The sequence below is a fragment of the Globicephala melas genome, chromosome 4 (assembly GCF_963455315.2).
Source record: "Globicephala melas chromosome 4, mGloMel1.2, whole genome shotgun sequence".
NCBI lineage: Eukaryota > Metazoa > Chordata > Mammalia > Artiodactyla > Delphinidae > Globicephala > Globicephala melas.
This window is the reverse complement of record NC_083317.1, coordinates 47,267,747-47,284,424: the sequence shown is the minus strand read 5'-3', so window position 1 is coordinate 47,284,424 and position 16,678 is coordinate 47,267,747. Positions and strand designations below refer to the sequence as shown.

At 37.6% G+C, this 16,678-nt stretch overlaps 1 protein-coding gene across 2 annotated transcripts in view; it reads right to left on the bottom strand.

The window, feature by feature from the left end:
* The window catches only part of CMSS1 (cms1 ribosomal small subunit homolog), a 382,976-nt gene that overhangs the window by 165,456 nt on the left and 200,842 nt on the right, over positions 1–16,678 (bottom strand). The gene's annotated exons all lie outside the window — the stretch shown is intronic.

The window sequence follows — 16,678 nt, the reverse complement described above, 5'->3', positions numbered from 1 at the left end:
TCTATTAAATTTAATTTTAAATATTTTCTATACTTTATCTAATAAAATTTATTGACCTTGAAATAGGACTGCTGTCAGAATATGCCTAGTGGATACAGAAATCAATTTACCACTGGTGTCTTAGTCTTGATAGCAACTCATTTTGTAAATATCAGCCACATATGTCTGCCTTTTGTGATGGCAGTTTAGCTGAGCTGAAACTGAATTGAGTATATGAGATTTGGCATTGGGTGGGGAATCTGAATTATTCCTTAAGCATCAGAACTTCTCCCAGTCTTCACAGTATTAGGAAGGATTCTTACCTCCAGATGCTCCTACCCATTACTGAGTGACATATTCCTTTAAAGCATTCTAATTTTCTCTAAAGTTACAAGATACTACACTAGAATGCTGAAATTTTCTCTGGATGACCAGTTTCTTTGGAGATACAAAGAATATTTTGTTTAGTTTTGGGCTTTTGATGTCATTAATGAGAAACTAGAGATTCTCAGGAAAGAAAAACAGCATTGAAATTAATTTATTTTTATACAAATCATATCTAGCAGACCTCGTGTATGGTTGACAAGAGAGTAATTCTACCAATCTCCTTTCTAATAAAAGGACCAGAAAGAACTTTTGGATATTTTATCCTTTTGGAATATGGAAGACAGATGAAGGTGTTAAAAATCCAACTCAGTATAGAATTAACCAATATTTTGGTTTTTTAAAATTGTTTTTTGAATACTTTGAGTTAAAGGATACTGTTCATTCCTGCTCCCCATTTACCATTCCCCTCACAAAGGTTTTCAAAAGAAATCTAATTTAGGTGAATGATTACTGGTATGGGAATAATCAGAATCTCTGTATGAGAAAGCATCTACACAATATCATATGTTACCACACATAAGGTAGCTGTGACTAAAATGGGAAGTTCTCTTTATTAAAAAAAAAAAACACTCCAATATTAAAATATTCAAACTTGCATTTAAAAGTCTAATGTAAATATATATGTATCCATCCATTCATTCAACCAAAACATGGTGCTTTGCAGAGCATAAATGGTCATCACGCTATGTGTTCTGGGATCTGTGGGGTGAGACCTATCCCTGGGTAGAGATGGGGTAGCCTTCTGATCTAGAAGGAACTTTGCTTTGACCACGAAACTTTTAAAATAGAATGTCAGTGTCATCCTCATATGCCAATGTTCCATGGTCTCAAAAGGATTTATAACTACTAATCACCAGTTATTAAGGTTAAAAAATTAAAACTGAGGAGAGGGAAGAAATAATAGACCAGTAGAGTGAAAGGAATATGGCACCCAACTGGTTCTCCAGGTATTTAAAGTTCTATCTTTTTATCAAGTTAATCTTTAGAAGAAAACATACAAAAAATTCCCAGTCAAGAAGCACTGGGAAAGTCATAATGCTGGGAATGGGGTTTTTAGGCTCTGGTTGTTTGTTACTCAATAGATCAACATGTACCTAGTTCTACAGAAAGAAAAACCTTCCCCCAAGGGAAAAAGAACTGCTAGGATTCATGACCCACCTACCTTTGCAGAAGGTGTACCAAATACAGACATCCATCTTATGAGTGAAAAGATCCAGAACATCAAGGAGAAGTCATTTGATATTATGACGTGCCCCTCTGTCCCTATCATTATGCTCATTTTTGGAGGCTTCAATCTTCTATTATTATGGACTATAAGCTCTGGTACCATCTCTGCGCCACAGACTCCTGGCTTTATACTTCTAAATTTATATATTTTGTTTCTTCTATTTAAAAACTATCTTTTAAAATGAACAAATTCTGAAGACTGAAAACACTGATCCAAAAGAAAAGCTCTCTGATGATACAGAACTCTTTTCTCAAGATGTATTGTCCATCAACATTTTGAGGAATATCATATTTTCACCAAATAGATCAGGAAGCCACTGCTCTAAACTTGGTTGGAGTTTTTGAAGTAAGCCCAATCCTTTCTAAATACAACTAAATATAATAACTCTTCCCTACCAGAGGGCAGACAGCAGAAGCAAGAAGAACTACAATTCTGCAGCCTGTGGAAGGAAAACCACATTCACAGAAAGACAGACAAAATGAAAAGGCAGAGGACTATGTACCAGATGAAGGAACAAGATAAAACCTCAGAAAAACAACTAAATGAAGTGGAGATAGGCAACCTTCCAGAAAAAGAATTCCAAATAATAATAGTGAACATGATCTAGGACCTTGGGAAAAGAATGGAGGCAAAGATCGAGAAGATGCAAGAAATGTTTAACAAAGACCTAGAAGAATTAAAGAACAAACACCTAGAAGAACTAAAGAAAAAACAAACAGAGATGAACAATACAATAACTGAAATTAAAAATACACTAGAAGGAATCAATGGCAGAATAACTGAGGCAGAAGAATGGATAAGTGACCTGGAAGACAGAATGGTGGAACTCACTGCCGTGGAACAGAATAAAGAAAAAAGAATGAAAAGAAATGAAGACAGCCTAAGAGACCTCTGGGACAACATTAAATGCAACAACATTTGCATTATACAGGTCCCTGAAGGAGAAGAGAGAGAGAAAGGACCCGAGAAAATATTTGAAGAGATTATAGTTGAAAACTTCTTAACATGGGAAAGGAAATGAAATAGCCACCCAAGTCCAGAAAGCACAGAGAGTCCCAGGCAGGATAAACCCAAGGAGAAACATGCTGAGACACATAGTAATCAAATTGACAAAAATTAAACACAAAGAAAAATTATTGAAAGCAGCAAGGGGAAAATGACAAACAACATACAAGGGAACTCCCATAAGGTTAACAGCTGACTTCTCAACAGAAACTCTACAAGCCAGAAGGGAGAGGCACGATTTATTTAAAGTGATGAAAGGGAAGAACCTACAACCAAGATTACTCTACCCAGCAAGGATCTCATTCAGATTCAATGGAGAAATCAAAAGCTTTACAGACAAGCAAAAGCTGAGAGAACTCAGCACCATCAGACCAGCTCTACAACAAATGCTAAAGGAACTTCTCTAAGACAGAAACACAAGAGAAGAAAAGGACCTAAAAAAACAAACCCATCACAATTAAGAAAATGGTAATAGTAACATATATATCAATAATTACCATAAACGTGAATGAATTAAATGCTCCAACCAAAAGACACAGGCTTGCTGAATGGATGGAAAAACAAGACCCATATATATGCTGTCTAGAAGAGACACACTTCAGACCTAAGGACACATACAGACTGAAAGTGAGGGGATGGAAAAAGATACTCCATGCAAATGGGAAATGAAAGAAAGCTGGAGTAGCAATACTCATATCAGATAAAATAGACTTTAAAATAAAGAATGTTATAAGAGACAAGGAAGGACACTACATAATGATCAAGGGATCAATCCAAGAAGAAGATATAACAATTATAAATATATATGAACCCAACAGAGGAGCACCTCAATACATAAGGCAACTGTTAACAGCAATAAACGAGGAAATCGACAGTAACACAATCATAGTGGAGAACTTTAACAGCCTCACCTACACCAATGGACAGATCATCCAGACAGAAAATTAATAAGGAAACACAAGCTTTAAATGATACAATAGAGCAGATAGATTTAATTGATATTTATAGGACATTCCATCCAAAAACAGCAGATTACACTTTCTTCTCAAGTGCTCACAGAACATTCTCCAGGATAGATCACATCGTGGGTGACAAATGAAGGCTTGGTAAATTTAAGAAAACTGAAATCATATCCAGCATCTTTTCCAACCGCAATGCTATGAGATTAGAAATCAATTACAGGGAAAAAACTGTAAAAATCACAAACACATGGAGGCTACACAATACATTACTAAATAACCAAGAGATCACTGAAGAAACCAAAGAAGAAATAAAAAAATACCTAGAGACAAATGACAATGAAAACACAATGATCCAAAACCTATGGGATGCAGCAAAAGCAGTTCTAAGAGGCAAGTTTATAGCAATACAAGCCTACCTCAAGAAACAAGAAAAATCTCAAATAAACAATCTAAACTTAAACCTAAAGGGACTAGAGAAAGACGAAAAAACAAAACCTGAAGTTAGTAGAAGGAAATAAATCATAAAGATCAGAGAAGAAATAAATGAAATAGAAACAAAGAAAATAGCAAAGGTCAATAAAACTAAAAGCTGGTTCTTTGAGAAGATAAACAAGATTGATAAACCTTTAGCCAGACTCACCAAGAAAAAGATAAAAAAAGATTGATAAACCTTTAGCCAGACTCATCAAGAAAAAGAGGGAGAGGACTCAAATCAATAAAATTAGAAATGAAAAAGGAGAACTTGCAACGGACACCGCAGAAATACAAAGCATCCTAAGAGACTACTACAAGCAACTGTATGCCAATAAAATGGACAACCTGGTAGAAACAGACAAATTCTTCGAAAGGTATAACCTTCCAAGACTGAACCAGGCAGAAAGAGAAAATAGAACAGACCAATCACAAGTAATGAAATTGAAACTGTGATTAAAAGTCTTCCAACAAACAAAAGTCCAGGACCATGGCTTCACAGGTTAATTCTATCAAACGTTTAGGGAAGAGCTAACACCCATCCTTCTCAAACTCTTCCAAAAAATTACAAAGGAAGGAACACTCCCAAACTCATTCTATGAGGCCACCATCACCCTGATACCGAAACAAGACAGAGATACTACAAAAACCGAAAATTACCGACCAATATCAATGATGAATATGGATGCAAAAATCCTTAACAAAATATTGGCAAACAGAATCCAACAACACATTAAAAGGATCTTATATCATAATCAAGTGGGATTTATCCCATGGATGCAAGAATTTTTCAATATATGCAAATCAATCAATGTGATACACCATATTAACAAATTGAAGAATAAAAACCATATGATCATCTCAATAGATGCAGAAAAAGCTTTTGACAAAATTCAACACCCATTTATGATAAAAACTCTCCAGAAAGTGTTCATAGAGGGAACCTAACCTACCTCAACATAATAAAGGCCATATATGACAAACCCACAGCAAAAATCATTCTCAATGGTGAAAAACTGAAAGCATTTCGTCTAAGATCAGGAACAAGACAAGGAGGTCCACTCTCACCACTATTACTTAACATAGTTTTGGAAGTCCTAGCCACGGCACTCAGGGAAGAAAAAGAAATAAAAGGAATACAAATTGGAAAAGAAGAAGCAAAACTGTCACTATTTGCAGATGACATGATACTATACAAAGAGAATTCTAAAGATGCCACCAGAAAACTACTAGAGCTAATCAATGAATTTGGTAAAGTTGCAGGATACAAAATTAATGCACAGAAATCTCCTGCATTCCTATACACTAATGATGAGAAATCTGAGAGAGAAATGAAGGAAACACTCCCATTTACCATTGCAACAAAAAGAATAAAATATCTAGGAATAAACCTACCTAGGGAGACAAAAGACCTGTATGCAGAAAAGTATAAGACACTGATGAAAGAAATCAAAGATGACACAAACAGATGGAGAGATATACCATGTTCTTGGATTGGAAGAATCAATATTGTGAAAATGACTATATGACCCAAAGCAACCTACAGATTCAATGCAATCCATATGAAATTACCAGTGGCATTTTTTTTACAGAAGTAGAACAAAAAATCTTAAAATTTGTATGGAGACACAGAAGACCCCGAATAGCCAAAGTGGTCTTGAGGGTAAAAAACGGAGATAGAGGAATCAGGGTCTCTGACTTCAGACTATACTATAAAGCTACAGTAATCAAGACAATATGGTACTGGCACAAAAACAGAAATATAGATCAATGGAACAGGATAGAAAGCCCAGAGATAAACCCACACACCTATGGTCAACTAATCTATGAAAAAGGAGGCAAGGATATACAATGGAGAAAAGACAGTCTCTTCAATAAGTGGTGCTGGGAAAACTGGACAGCTACATGTAAAAGTATGAGATTAGATCACTCCCTAACACCATACCCAAAAATAAACTCAAAGTGGATTAGAGACCTAAATGTAAGGCCAGATACTATAAAACTCTTAGAGGAAAACATAGGCAGAATGCTCTAGGACATAAAGCACAGCAAGATTCTTTTTGACCCACCTCCTAGAGAAATGGAATTAAAAACATAAACAAACAAATGGGACCTAATGAAACGTAAAACCTTTTGCAAAGCAAAGGATCCTACAAACAAGATGAAAAGACAACCCTCAGAATGGGAGAAAATATTTGCAAATGAATTAACGGACAAAGGATTAATCTCTAAAATATATAAACAGCTCATGCAGCTCAATATTAAAAAAACATACAACCCAATGAAAAAATAGGCAGAAGACCTAAATAGACATTTCTCCAAAGAAGACATACAGATGGCCAAGAAGCATATGAGAATCTGCTCAACATCACTAATTATTAGAGAAATGCCAATCAAAACTACAATGAGGTATCACCTCACACCAGTTAGAATGGGCACCATCAGAAAATCTACAAACAATAAATGCTGGAGAAGGTGTGGGGAAAAGGGAACCCTCTTGCACTGTTGGTGGGAATGTAAATTGATACAACCACTATGGAGAACAGTATGGAGGTTCCTTAAAAAACTAAAAATAGAATTACCATATGACCCAGCAATCCCACTACTGGCCATATACCCAGAGAAAACCATAATATAAAAAGACGCATGCACTCTAATGTTCACTGCAGCACTATTTACAATAGCCAGGGCATGGAAGCAACCTAAATGCCCACTGACAGATGAATGGATAAAGAAGATGTGGTACATATATACAATGGAATATTACTCAGCCATAAAAAGGAATGGAATTGGGTCATATGCAGAGACGTGGATGGATCTAGAGACTGTCATATAGAGTGAAGTACGTCAGAAAGAGAAAAACAAATATCGTATATTAACGCATATATGTGGAACCTAGAAAAATGGTACAAATGAACCAGTTTGCAGGGCAGAAATAGAGACACAGATGCAGAGAACAAACGTATGGACACCAAGCGGGGGAATTGGCGGGGTGGTTGGTGGTGGGATGAATTGGGAGATTGGGATTGACATACATACACTAATATGTATGAAATAGATAACTAATAAGAACCTGCTTTATAGAAAATAAATAAAATAAAATTCAAAAATTCAAAACAAAACAAAACATAAACCAAAAAAAACTCTTCCACTTCCTGAAGTTCTAATAAGCAAAATTGATGGAAATAAAGAGGTAGGTTTCTTTCAATAGTTTTTTTTTTTTTTTGTACAGAGAAATATATTTATTTATATGACATTTCCCTTGTTTCCTAGACCTTCTCTCTCTCTCCCTCTCTCTCTCTGTCTCTGGCTCTGGCTCTCTCTCTCTCTCTCATATTTTTTGTCTTCAAGACAGAGCATACTCTGGAGGTCAATGTTGTGGGAAAATACAAACTGAGAAATCAGAAAAACCAAAGTTTATATCATTTGATAAAAATAGTAATAATACTTTACCAAATGGAAAACTCCATCAAATGAAATGTCACTCCAATCAGACGACTTACCTAAAAACAAGAGTGTTAGAAGAAAGTGAGAACTTAGTATTATATTCAACCCTCAATAGACTAGATTTCAAAAGACATGGCAGGTATCTTAAATTGATGGACTATCCAAAACGAACAAACTACACCAGGTCAGGAAACACTAATTTCTTCAGAAATGGTAATTAATGTTAGAAAGGAAATAGCAAACAGGGAGCAAAGGCAATGAAGAACGGAAGTGGTATCTACTTTCAAATCACTTGACTCTCATATATATTTTAAGAGGCCAGTTTTGAAAATGTGGACACATATGCATATAAAGGCCATGGCTAAACTGTGGCCATATATGCATGTTACTTTCTCTCCCAAGACCTCTGGTTACTGTCTTAAAGAGAGACTGCCCAAAGCTGCAAACTTTCAAATAATTTCACCTCATATGACTCAAGAAAAAGGTGCCACTGTATCAAGTGCTACTGTAATTTCCTCTGTTGATTTTCCTTCGCCCTTAACACTTAGATGTTTTGGCTCTTTGCTTTTTTTTTTCCAAAGTGAACACTGATGTTCATGAAAGGTGCCAGATTAACAACCAGGGGAAATTAAGAGCTTGCTCTATCAAGAGAAAAGCCTCAGTGTAGTGGAGGTGATGAAAGTTTCCCCTATACTGTGCTTGCCTATGTATGTTAGCTCTGACCCATGGTCACCCCAGCTCTCCAGTTTTCACGGTCCATTAATGCCTTTGATTACTCACACTGCTAACAGGGGCAGGCAATCTTGTTCCTGCTTTTAATGCTATCATTATTATTACCACTACTGTGATCTCAAACTTCCTCAGAGAAATTATGTCGGAATTTATATTAGCCATTATTTTGTTTCAGGACAACAGGAAAATAAAATGAACTGAAGATAAATCTTATGTTATTAAGTAATATTGCAGGTTTGGTTCAAAGCCATTAATTTCTTCAAACAGGAGGCAAAATCTTGAGGGGTCAAATTGAAACAGGCCCTGCTACATTCAGTCACCTGCACCCAATCTGAATTCCCATTCAGGGACATTCTAATATTTAACGGCCACACATCTTTTATTTTTCTTTTGAGTCTACCATAAACCAGTCAACTTTATTATTCATTAGCAACTATGTAAAGGTGTGGTGGATGTTGAGGCTAAAACTATTATCTATGAGATCTGGAAATCACTGTCAGTCAAACAGAGAAAAAGATCTCTTTCTTGTATTTATAGGTAGGTGTTCCAGGTTTCTGAATTGTCTGAGTATTTTGTAAGTACTGATCATTAATTAATCTCTCCTATATCTAGGGATCTATGAAATCATTTTGCTTCATCTAGTCAGTTATCCAACAAGTATTTCATGTTGGCACTTTCTGTTCTATGCCGGTTCTTCATGCAAAATATAAGGGCCAGAGCAAGACAATAATGCTTTTCCTATCTAGATTTTATAACAATAAGGGAAACAAAGCCAACAAACACATGCAAAATATTAACGTAACAATGAAGTAATACACTGAATGCTGCTGACTAATAGACCAATAATTACTTGGTAATTATTTGAAATGATCACAGTATTAATCCCACAGTTTTTCCCTGTCTTTGCCTTTTTGTTAAAGACCAAATTCTCTGTAGCTAGAGTATCCATTTTGACATGGCTAGCTTTTTCTATAATTTATAATCTCTAGAAGAGGTGGAGAATGAGAATTGCAGGGCACCTATGACTACAGCAAACACACAGTAACAATTAGATGAAGGGTGCCCTAACTGCATCTCATACGGAAGTCTTGGAAAATTTTTAGTTTGGGAACTTTGACTGTTTTTTCCTTTGCCATGCACAGACTATCAAGTGAGTCCTTACAGTATTAAAACATTTGGCACTAGCTCAAGTCTATGCTATTGCTGGCAAGGGATCTAACTGGGAAAGAGGGGTGGAGTAGTTACCTTTATCAGGAAAGACCTTAACTTTATGGAAAAGCTCTTTCCTCCCCACTGCTTAAGTAGCTTTACTGAAAGACTTAAACCCAGATGTGAGAAGAGAGATTATCTCCAAGAGCAGCAGCAATTTATTGTAATTATGTTAGTACAAAGATTAGGAAGGTGGAAAATATTATGCTAACTTAGCAGATGAGAAGGGCAACGCCCTGTATATAGGTCCCATGGCAAGGTTGTGCTAGGAAAATCAACTCTAACCCCTAAGTCCCAAGGAGGCCTCAGTTTCCCAAATTGCAAGAAAATCAGAACCTAACTACTTATAAAAGCAATAAACCCATGGTATGTAAATAACGAGTAGGTAGGAGGCCATGAGAATCTGCTCACCAACAGATATCAACCTATATCTGCCACTATTCCCCCAGTGGCCACCTCTTGCCAACTTCCTGTTGCCACCAGACAACTAATACATCTATCCCAATGATTCCTGTCAGCCCTATATAACAAGTCATAACAGTGGCAGTCAAAGTAACAAGGTCCGTTATGCCTGTACAACACTCTAGCTCCCCTCGGTGAAGCACTTGTCTGATTTAAAGCACTTTGGAGGTTGGCCTTGTAACTAGAACAAAATCTGTATACATTCTGGACCAATTCTAGGCCTCAGCCACCCAAATGAGAATATATTTTGTCCCTAACTCCTTTCCGCATTGTATAATGGATCTCTTATCAGTTTCTCCTGACTGGACTTTTGCATCCTTCATAATTTGGTTTGTCACATTGCACCATCTTTTTATGGTGGGAGATGTATAAGCATGAATTTTCAGAATTTGATATTTCATACAAAATGGATCAGTGAACACAGCAAAAACTTTTTTGTGGACACAGCACTCTGCTCTATGTGGTCTTCTAGCCAAACGAAAATTTCAGGCAATAAGACATTTTGATCTCTGTAAGCAAAAGATAAAAAGGCTATATCTGAGAGACTCAACTTATTGACTCTCATGGTCATGAAGAGAAAAACAGGAGAAGTAATAAAGCCTTTAGAGCAGAAAACAACAGGTGATTTCTTCTTTTCTTTATATTACGGAGAGCTGACAGTAGCCTAATGAATGTCAAGGACACAAGAAACATAGCGAGTCAGGGAAAATTATAGGTCATAGATGGTAAAAACCTCATATGAAAAATACTAGCTAAGGTGCTAAGAAAGCCAGTAAATACTGAAAAAGTTATGAAGATGAATATGCTCAGATTCTGGACAAAGGGTACATAAAACAAGAGCAGACAAAAATACTTTAAAAACAGATTTGTTTTTTGGTTTGTTTCTTGCAATGCACATTAGACATAGCTCAATTTTGGGACTTCCCTGGTGGTCCAGTGGTTAAGAATCCATCTTGCAATGCAGGGGATGTTTGTTCGATCCCTGGTCAGGGAACTAAGATCCCACATGTCATGGGGCAACTAAGCTTACACGCCACAACTAATGAGCCTGCGTGCCACAACTAGAGAGAAGCCCGCACACTGCAACGAAGAGCCCATGCACCGCAACGAAAAATCCCACGTGCCACAACAAAGACCCGATACAGCTAAAAAAATAAATTAAAAAAAAAAAAGATAGCTCAATTTCAAGAGCTTGCAGTGGTTTAGTAATCAAACAGCTCAAGACAATGCATCATGCTTCTACCTATCAAGAATGCTTGCTTACTTTGGCTGACATGCTGCAATTATTAATTTGGTTATCTGATTCAAAACAGAGTCAGTAACATTTGTTCTTAGCTTTGATTTCTTCACTTAAGGAGCAAATTCTAGGAGTTACTATGCTAAGGGCTGAGTGAATCTCAAGTTGGAATTTTCTTATGGGAAGAGAAGTTATAAAATAAACAAGCTGAATTCTCATCGTTCCAAAGCTAAGTTTTAATAATATAAAATTAAAAGGGTAAAACTAAAATGTCTGGAATTTGAATGATGGATTCCATGACTATGTAGAAGAAATATTTTTTTTAAGGAGGCTTTAGAGCAGAAAATTACAGATGATCACCTCCTGAAAAGGGGTGAAAGGAGGGACTCAAATTGATCAATCTGTGGGTAGTAGTGTTGATGATTATGGGGAAGGAGGAAAGAAATATGCCAATGAATGTTCTCAAGGGAAGTACATAACTTGAAGAAATTTACAGATTATTTAGGGAAATGAGTTATACAAAGGTAACAATCAAAGACAACAAAAACAAAATTTAAATAAGAGTCAAAGAACAGATGAGGGCTGAGGAAGAGATTAGTTCGGGTTAGTTCCTGAGGTTATCTCAATAGGGGCAGTGGAATTGGAGGCAGCCTCTCTTACTGCCCCTACCCCTAGCACTTCCTCAATATGCCTACATCCCACACAGTTTATAACCACACCAAATGGTTTTACCAAAAGAGCTATGTCTAAGGGCTTTCTGGTTTAAGATTTTAGGTCTTTTTAGAAACTAGGAAACTTGCTTCCCTCTTTTCTATACACTTCAATTCTATTTCGTATCAAATTGCTTTTTTCTTTTCTACTATTCTCCATTCTAGTTCTGGTGTGTCAGGGTTGAAAAAGCAGTGGTGAAGGTGGGAATGAATGGAACACAGCTGGCCTGTGGAAAAAGGACTGTGAGTAGGAAGCAGCTGCATTTTGGAGGCAAGAAGAACAAAGAATTAGGATCTTCAAAGCTAAGGAAAGCTTCTCCCTGTGTTCTTCCCTCCTTTCACCTCTTCCCCTTCCTGGGAAATGATAGAAATTTCACAAAACATACAGCCTTTCTGAATTCATAACAACCTCCTTTTCCTCATACCCAAGTGTGTTTAACTTATTACTACTGCTAACATTTTGCATGTGCTTTGTATTAAAATTTTTCTCCTAGGAGTTTCAAAGAGGTTTATAATTTTCATTAAAACAAATATGCCTGGGCATATTTTTATATTAATAAAATTTAACTTTAGCATAATGAGAATTCTGTTTGTTAAACTGTTATTTTTCTAGAATTTGGTTTATTATACCACACACACATTTCCTAGACCAGTGGTTCTTAAATTTTAGGCTTCATAAGAATCCTCAGGTGCACTTATTAATATGCATATTCTTGTGCCACATCTGATCATGGATTTATATTTGGTTGGTCCAGAGTGAGGCCCTGGAATCTACATTTTTAATAAGCACCCAAGGGGATTCTTATACACATACAGTGGGGGTAGAGGGGCCCCACTGAGACCCTGTCCTAATTGGGGCATCCCAGCCTCCCAGCTTCAACTTTCCCAAGGGACCTTATTTCTTAGGGGCTGTAGTCAAGCATTCTCCTGTAGTCCACACTGAATAGTGAGTCAAAAATACAAAGTGAGCAATCTGAGAGAAAGAAAATGATCAACAAGATTTCACTTTTAACAATGCAAGGTGCTATTAGCTACACAAACACAGGAAAGAAAGGGAGGTGCCCTGGTTTTAACTTCACTTCCTTGAATATGATGAGGTTTGGTATTATGAATGAGTTGGTTTTCTATTCATGAGAGTTGAACCTTTACTGGCTCTCCAGTTATGTATGCTGCATTCTGGCACTCTTTTCCCTAACTCAATGAGAGCCTTGCAGAGCCAGCTTTGATTTCCCAAACTGCAAGCAAATTGGAACCTAACTACTTAGAAAAGCAATTGTGTGAAATCTATCTGCAACGGGTACGAAGCTATGAGAACCTGTTTGTCAAGAGACACCAATGACTTCCTGCCTCTACTTCCTCAGATGCTGTCTCTTGCCCACCAGCACCACAGGGGGACTCTCAGATAAGCTCAGAAGCCAAAATTCTTCTTGAGGACACTATGTACTTCTGCTTTTAACCTCCAAATCCTACCTTTTAAAAGGTACTACTGTCACCCAGCCCTGGTCCTCAGACCTGAATTCTGTGACCCCATGCCCTGTCTTCCTGTTGAGCCATTCTTGGAATTGTGATATCCTGCTGACTACTCTGACCTAATATTAGATGATGTTTAACTCCTTGTATCTTGCTTCTGACCTTATGGTTTTGATCACAACAGTTCTCTCAAAGGTCACCAGTGGCTAAATTCAGTAGTGTTTTCTTAGTCCTCTCTCTCTCTCCACCAATCTGTTGAGTGACCCCATCACACTTTTCCTTCCACTGATTCTCCTCCCTTGGTGTCAGCGACAACACAATTCTCTTGACAACACAATTCTCTTATGGACATAGTGAGCATCTGATCTGCTTGGTATTAATCCTCCCAACCTAGCAGAACACACAGAAAATGAAAGATATGCTTAGCCACCAATATGTACAATGTTGTTGAGCCCAAGACAGTTTCAGTTCAACCTAAACAAAAATTCCCTGCCTAATTATACACAAGCCAATGTCAACCTAGAGGAGTTGCATTTTACTTGGGATTTAGGTTTTTTAAAGAATATGTAAGAAAAAAAAAATAGTTGTGTCAAAATTACCTTGAAAATCCCCTAGGAAGGCCCCATGCTGGAAGCCAACATACTGTCTCTCAGTAGGCCCAACCCAGGCAGGTTTTTCTTCCTGCATTGCTAAACATGACTATGTCTTTGGAATAGTTGGCTTGTATTTGAGGTGCAGGTTATACAAAACAGGACACTGAGCATGGCAAGATACTCACCCTGAGAGACAACATGGGAACAGACGTGGACTGAGAAAAAACAATATACATTTCAGGTTCAGTCCTGCACATAGACTCATTGACTATAACTTATAACCTGAGTAGACTTGTCTGCACAATGTAAATTATTATTTCTCCTCTTTTTATGTTCATTTGCTGAGCAGGTGTAGTTGAATTCATGCAAATTTAGTGTTTGTATGATACAACTCCACCAAAGAATCTGAGTGGTTGTTTCAATAAATATACATAGGCCTATTCTCTTGACTTATAGTATCCCAAGGATAAAGAACAGAGGCAGATACTAAATCAAGTATGAATATCAACTAGAGAGAACTGGACTTTTTTCTTGCAAAAAACTTTTTGATTACATAAATCAAAGACATTTGTGATGTAGTGGAAAATGTACTGTACTTGGTGCCAAGAGACCAGGATTCCAATCCCAATTCCACCACATATTAGTTAGGTGAACTGGACCAGTGTCCTCACCTCTAAAATGGGTACAAGTAGTAACTGCTTTGAGGTCTACAAGAAAAAGTGTAAAGTATGCATGTGTCACTGACACAGGTAGGCACTTGCTATAGGTTTGTTTGCTGTGAATTTGTTGAACTGAAACTGAGAGACAAAATAAAATAACCACGTAAGGAAGAAAACTATCAGAGTCGACATTATGGTGCACATAGTAAGTACTGTGTCAGTATTTAATGAACCAAGTTGAGAGAGATATCAAGGTGATTTGACCAAGTCAATAAATAATTTTCCTATTCTAACATTCTTTTATTTTCTCCACATGGTCATCGGTACAAAGTCCACTTATGGCTTCATAAACATGGGCTCAAAACAAAAGTGCTTCTAATCAGATTTGGCAAGAAAAGGAGAGAAACATAGGGTGAGATAAGTGTAAGGCTACAGTGCTGAGTAACAAGGATGGCGGTGCCTCAGTACGAGTCACACAGACGCGGAGCAGTACACAGCTAGAGATAATTCACAGGTAAATGCTGCATGAGCCATTACATCATCCCTCCTTTGCCCTTTCTTCATCAATCATGCCGCCTGGACTCTGATGCAACCTAGCAAGAATGTCTGATTTGCAGACAGCAGACAGAGCCTTAGAACACACACATACTCATCACAGAGAGCAATATGAACCCAAACTAAAGCTTCTGGCATTTCCTTTTGTTTAAATCATGCTTTAAAGGGGAAGTCTTTTTTTTTTTTAATATTTATTTTTTTGGCTGTGCTGGGTCTTAGTTGCGGGACAGGGGATCTTCGTTGCCTCATTCGGGATCTTCCTCACAGCATGTGGGAACTTTTTTCTTAGTTGTGGCATGTGAACTCTTAGTTGTGGCATGTGGGCTCTTACATGCGGCATGTGGGATCTAGTTCCCTGACCAGGGATCGAACCTGGGCCCCCTGCATTGGGAGTGTGGAGCCTTAGCCACTGGACCACCAGGGAAGTCCCCAAGGGGAAGTCTTATGGGGGGGATGTATAACTATAGGTTATGCCATCTGGTCTGATGCCTCAAGGACTAGGCTTCATCATTTTGGACAAGTCACTCCAGGTCTATAGGCCCTTTCCACATCTGTACAAGTAGATGATCATCAAGGTCGCTTCCAGTTCTGTAATTTCATCATTAAAAATTCAGGCCAATCACACCCATACAATGGGCAGATAAACATTTAGTTGTATAAGTCAGCTTTATTTATTCTCAGCTATACAGGTCATTCAAATATTTGGCTACCTCCATCCCCACACTGCATTACTGAAAGAGTGTGTAGCTATGTACAAATCTTGTTAAAGCAGAAAAAAGTGGCAGGTAGGAAATGTTGGTTCTAGAAAATGTGAATGTTCATAACTGAGGTTATAGGGACACTCTAGTCTAAATCACAGAAGCATAAAAGCAAATACTCGTTAGGGGATATAATGCATTAACACCTATTTTTCTGTAGAGGCAATGAACTGAACAATAAAGAAGAGTCACAAGGGATGCAAAACAAGAAAAATGGGTACAAAAAGGGTACTCTAGCCTCCAAATAATTCAAATTTAAGATGGATGTTGTAACCCTAACTTGAAACCAAATGCAGGGCCAGTATGTACATGATTTAGTCAAGAGTTATCAGTTTGTGAGTTCACATACCACCAGTCCAAACAGACCAATGAGAGACTCATTAGAGACCAATCCAAGGCAAAGAGGAGGTGGCTGGCTCCTGGTAAGCCTGTCCTGCCATAATGCTTTCCACCTGTCATGGCACCATTTCCAAGCTGGCCAATGCAAACATTTAAAGACTCATCACTGCAAGATTTTTGATCGAATCTCCAAAGAGGGGCATTTCCAACAAAACTTGGGATTGGGGAAAATAGGCAAGTCCAGCGGAGATGAAAACCAAAGGCCCTGTAGAGCTTCCCTCACAGCTGACACCGTGAGGGGTCCCTTACCTTGCATGCTGAGTGGCTGGGGCAGGGGGTCACCCCATTGGACCTGGAGCAGCATTCAACAAAGCGCACAGCCCTTTAATTGTTCAGCCAAATAATTTATAAAGCTTGGCTGCAGAGACAGGGCAGACTGGTTTAAATTCAAAGGATCCATCCTACAGGTATTCTG